Genomic DNA, 6,117 nt, shown 5'->3' on the forward strand with positions numbered 1-6,117 from the left:
ATAGCCATCAGCTGTCGCTAAATGTCTGCAGTCACAATGGCATCGTGTGACGTGACATGTAATACTGTATCACTTTTCCACGTTACCAGCCTCGTGCAGCCAATGGGAAGGGAGGGGGAAGGTGTATAGTGAGGGGAGTCGGTGAAGGGTGGGGAGGTCTTGAGGAAGTGAGTTAGGGCAGAGGTGGTGAAGGGGGTCGTGAGTGAAAAAGGGGAGGGGGAGGTGAGTGCAGGCAAAAGAACCTCAAGCCCTCAGTCGTGGACACTGCCCAGTAGCCGGTTCTGCAAATGCCATTATACTGCGAGTGTCACGGCATAATGTATAGACAGGCTAGGGGGGCACAGGATGAATGTCCATAGTGTATCTGGGACAAGTGAGGGCGCAAAGGTTCCTATTATTTGTGCAGTAATGAAGACATGCTCTCCCGTCTCTCTGCAGACAACTGTTTAAATATCATCAAGTTTGGATGGGTTAACCCGAGATAAGAGGAACATTCGCTGTCTGTTATTTGAGGAATTAATACGCACACATGGTGTTCAAGGAATACATTATGTAGCTTGTGACTTACCTTTTAATATACCATTGAATTAGGATTAATATCTCATCAATCTTCATTATTCATCCTGTTTCTCAATAGAAACAGAAACATAACTTCTGAGTTATGTCAATTTTTGCAGGATCCACAATACTTTACTTTATAGAATTGCGGTTAAGGGCTTTCACCCGCTAGATGTAGAGGTAAGTCGAGTGATGAAGAAGGGAGGGGATTAGATACCCAGTATGGTAACCTGGTGAGCACAGCAACCACCTCTCTGGCCCCTTATGGAGCTGGAATGCTCCGTGGGTGTTGACCGGTCCTGACCTAAAGTCAAAAGTCAACGGGGCATCAACGTCGCAAATCGTACAGCAGGTGTGGTGGCAGTAGGCTCGCACGAATGCATGAACACCGCAAGTGGGTCCAACTGCATTAAAAGTCTGACAAGAGGAGACGATAAACTGTGGATGTGGATGTAGATGTGTATACAGGGTGTTTCAAATGTTCAAGTCACGAGAATTCTGTTCTCATATGAAGTAAATAAATAATTAGATTAAGATTTTTGTATTGAATTACAAATGAATGATTAAAATCATAAATTTATATTGAATTATAAATTAAACATAAATTAATGAATAAAAAACCCATTAGATTAAGATTTTTACATTGTACAAACACAAATTGTATCCTTAAATTGTTATAATCTTTACTAAACGATTTTAATCTTAACTTCAGTTGACAGAGATGCCTGGAGTCTCTGTACATTTTTCACACCTTTTTATAACATAATGACATAGCTCTGCAAAGTTCAGGTTTGTTGTGAAAAACATCAAATTCAAGCTGTGAATGGCTTTTGACGAGTCTTCTACAGTTGCGGGGAGTGTCGCATAAACTTTGTCTTGATTCATCACAGAAAAATCACAAGGTGATCCATCAGGTGATCTGGGTGGCCAGTCCATTCTGTGAATGTTTCGTTCAGAAATTCCCAGATTTATACCCCAAAGTGTTGTGCTGCCCCCATCCCGCTGCCAAATCGAGTCGCCAAAGAACGGCAGTTGCTCCAGTTGTGGCAAGACAGTGGTCCTGTAGCATTGTTAAATAAGTGTTTGCTGTAGGGGTCCTTTCAAAAAAGTACGGCCTGATGACACCCCAAACTAACTCCCAGAACATTTAATTTGTGCTCAATACCAAAATGTTGATTGACATCAGACCAATTGACCAAATTATACTGGTTTACTCACCCATTTGTTTTGAAAGTTTCCTCATCACACCACACAATACAATTTATGAATTCTAAATCTGCTGTTGCACGATTAAGAATCCATTCACAAATTGTAATCGTCGATCGGGATCAACTTCTTTGAAAGCTTGCAACAACTGCAGTTTGCAAGGTTTTATCTTCAATCGTTTCAAAATGTGATGGATACTGGTTGGAGAAATGTTCAATTCGACTAAAGCTCTCCAAACACACTCTTGAGGACTGTTCAATAATGAGTCTGCACCAAATTGTTAGTTTTCACCTGTTGTCGCTGTTCTCGGGCGACCACTCCTGAGAGCATCTGTGATGTTTCCTGTTCCATCAAATCTCTTCTCAAGCTTGTGTATTGCTTGTGTTGATGGACAAACAACACTTGGAAACTTATTCTCAAATGCTGTAGAAACCTTTTTTTAATTCCTTCAAGGTTTCCACCACAACGTCAAAATTTAAATTATTTGCTCCTTATTTAGATGCTGCCAAAATGTAACATCCCTTATTTCGACGCCAAAATATAGATGATTTGCTTCATCTTTAGAGTAGCACTGTACAGAATTCTTGGTAAACAAACTGTTTAAACAGGGTGTGTGTGTTTGTGTGTGTGTGTGTGTGTGTGTGTGTGTGTGTGTGTGTGTGTGTGTGTGTGTGTGTGTGTGTGTGTGTGTGTGTGTGTGTGTATGTGTGTGTGTGTATATGCATATGTACATATATATATATATATATATATATATATATATAAAAATAATAATTGGAACAATACTCTGACAGAGAGTGTCAGTGCTGCCGAAGCAGTTTCCGGGGCTATTGGGCACAATCCGGGACGGGTCGCCACTCTGACGCAGGACTCTCGAATGGCTCAATTATCCCAGCAAGCTGGTACTCAATTTGCCGACCTCAGGATGACAGGCTGAGACGAACCCCCTGGTGTATTAATTCAGCTGCCAACAGGGCTTGAACTCAGGACCCGAGGATCTCAATCTGCCACCCTAACCGCTAAGCCAACACCAGGCTTATATGTATGTATGTATGTATGTATGTATGTATGTATGTATGTATGTATATATAGTGTTGCGGTTGAGGAAATTCGCAAACCACCATTCAGGTCCCGTAGGTGAGATATCTCTGTAAGTACATGTGTAGTTAGCCCCAAACCCGTTGTTTAGAGGGAATAAATGTGATTCATTCGGGCTGCGACGCTTTGAGATCGGCGTTTTTCTGTTCTATCTTTATTTTGAACCAACCACGCTCCAACCATCACACAACAACAACAACGCCAACAGCCACGATCTTTACCTTCACAACTCGCTCCCGCAAACATCGCATCACCGCCATTCCAAACGGCACCATGGCCATAAACCACCACCATAAACCCTCCACCACCTTCACCTCTCTCCTTCTGCGGCCATTCCCGCACCACCTGTGAGGACCGAGCGCCGGGCTGTCCTGGGCTCATACAAGGTACGCGCCGAGCCGCAAGTGCAAAATGCGGCCTTTCCGAGGAGAATTCGGATCAGGAATGCTACACGCCCACTTCTGATCCATCCAATCAGCAAGCGCGGGGCGGTTTGGCCCCGCCTCCAGGCGCGTCTGTGTGGAATTGAGATATGCAAATTCTAGGATCAGGGGAGATTCACGCTCCTTTTTCTCCGTCCAATGGGCAAGCGTGGCTCCACCCCCCGAGCTCGTCCTGATCCGGAAATTTGCATATGGGTTCTCCTGCCGGCCTATAAAGCGCCGAGCGCGGGGCGAATCGAGGCAGAGTCGGTTTGGGCAGAGTCGGCCTTGGAAGAGCGCAGAGTCGGCCTTGGAAGAGTGGAGTGACAGAAGAGCAGAGAGAGTTTTGGGCAGAGGCAGTTTGGAGCGCGGAGGGGAGTCGGGAGCCGAGGGCGTTCTGGTGGTTTTCGGCAGTCCGCTGAGGAGAATTGGGGGAAGAGACCGAGGAGTTCGGGTCCGAGGCAAGGAAGACGGCGGTCGGCGACCAGGTCGCGGTGGAATCGCTCGTCACGGGACCCAAGCAAGCCAGCTATACTCTTTCCCCAGAGCATCAACAATCCCCCCCCTTTTTCCCCCGTGCTGAGATAGTGCGAAAAGGGGGCCCCGTTTCCACCCCACTCCAAGCAGTGCCAACGAAACCCGCAAAGGAGCACGAAGTCGGGGCACCGCCGCGCTGCCACATTTGCGGCTCATCACAAAGACACGGGTAGGACCCACCCGGTCTCGCGGACCTGACCGCTCTTTCAGGTCCCGCGCAAATATTGGCCCACAGGCCCCGTCTGCCCCCTTGTCTTTGAGGGTGGCCCTTTTCTTTTGTTTCTGTGTAAACGTGTGTGTGTGGCGCCAGTCTGGTGAAGTAAAACTGTTAAGTGTTGCCGTGTGTCGGTCTTAGTCGGTAGTATCTCTGCGTCATTGTTTCTTTTGTTACATCTGCTTTTTGTGCATAATTGTTTTAATTGTATATGTGTGCTTGCCGTGTGCCGTGGAATAAATGTGCATCATGTTGAACTGTTTTTCCGTTTCGCTTCGTCTTTTCTTTAATTGAATCTCCATCTTGCTTCACGTAAAGGGTTGGTAGTGGGCTTAATACGCCCGGTAATTAATCGGAACCGTCGAGGCCGACGATAACACCGCTCGGTTATCCCGATAGTACGGAACGGGTCGCTTAAGCGGCCCGTGTCCGGGGTCGACCTGCGGCGAGGTGCGATCGCCCGGTCTACCCTCCGCGTGGGTACTTAGGTAGGTCGAGTTTGGCGAACAACCCTATCCCACGCGGGTGGCCGATTGGCACGATCGTGGTGAGGCCGAAAGGCCCACCCGTGACTAGCTCCCGGCGTTAAGGCCCAGTCACACCTTGACGTTTTAGCTAGCGATGGCAACGTATTAAAATTTATTTAAAACGCTGGCTTACGTTGAACTTTTGATGTTTTTTTTTAAAGATTCGGACGTATTCATAGCGACTTGGTCTTATGTATAACGCATCAGTAACGGACACAGAACGTTTCGTTGTGTTATAGATAACTTATACCAACGAATGCTGAACCTGTTGTCGGCCTACACAACCTATGCCCAATGATAGTCTAACTTAGGCATAGCGCGTTGCACGCATCGCCGACGATGTCGTGACGTAGCCTATTAAAAGGCTGACTCACAACGATTCGAATCATAACTGCCGTAGAAATGGAAGTGTCAACATCGCAGTCACACCTTGGCGATCTTGCGAGCGTATGCCGACCTAAGAAAAATGTGTCTAAAACGTTGGGGCACGTCAAATACGGTATGAGTAAGTTTGGTATACGTGAGTAGAACGCTAAAGTACGCTATCATACGTCGTAGTAAGTAGAGTACGTCAAGAAATTTTTAACATGTTCAAAATTTTACGACGTACTTGGCGTATGACACACGTTCCGCATGCGATGGGGATAAGTTGTACACACGATATGCGGACACTTACACACGTCCACAAAAGCTACTTATAAGCTACTCATAAGTCGAAACACGTCGCGGTAATGTCTTTTTTACGCGAAACTTATTTCTAACTTATGTTTGACGTGCTTTGAACCAATTCTTTACGTAGTCCCAACACACATTGACGTATGTAGACGTATTCCAATGACGTCTTCCCGTCGACAAAAAAAAATAAATGAACGTGTTTCTAACTTACAACTGCCATATAAAGACGTGTTCCCAGCGGTTTTGGGAATTGGTATATAAAAATGGTGTTCATTAAAGGGGAACCCAACAGTGTTTTCGAGTCCTTTTTGAGTTGATGTCCATGTCAGCAGTAACAGTATCAGTATCAGTGTCAGTATCAGTATTAGTAGTAGTTTGTTCATGTTGGCAGTAGTAGGTGAGTGTGAGGGGGAGGGTGTGGGTTATGATGGATCCTCCTTGCGTCCGCGTGTCCACGGGTAGGAGACATCTTTGCACCATTGTTCGAAGTTCTTCGCGGCTAATTTTTTATGGGGCTTTTTCAACAATGAGCTATGGCTTGTTTTTACGATTTAGGTCTATTCATAACGGGTTGGACAAATGCACAATGAACTAATAATGTGCATAGAGTGCTTCGATAACTTATAGATACGGTATACCAAGGAATAATTATCGTGAAGCCGGCGTTCACAAACTATGCCCAACGATAGCCTAACTTATCCATATCGTGCGGCAGTTTATCTTTGCCGGTGACGTGGGGTTTGCTATTCATCGGCTGCCACTCAACTATTTAAATAGCTGCATCTCCACTGTTGAAAGTAGACGCTTGCGCTCAACAATTGGATTTTTTTTACACTCAACGACTTTTAAACGGTACCACTCAGCTATTTTCATTGTTTAC

General features: G+C 45.6%; 1 long non-coding RNA gene across 1 annotated transcript in view; it reads left to right on the forward strand.

The window, feature by feature from the left end:
* Nucleotides 1–6,117, forward strand: part of LOC147034785 (uncharacterized) — a 97,308-nt gene that overhangs the window by 36,442 nt on the left and 54,749 nt on the right. The gene's annotated exons all lie outside the window — the stretch shown is intronic.

This window comes from Eptatretus burgeri, chromosome 1, assembly GCF_056783735.1.
Source record: "Eptatretus burgeri isolate ZD-2024b chromosome 1, Ebu_testis_v1, whole genome shotgun sequence".
Classification (NCBI taxonomy): Eukaryota; Metazoa; Chordata; class Myxini; order Myxiniformes; family Myxinidae; genus Eptatretus; species Eptatretus burgeri.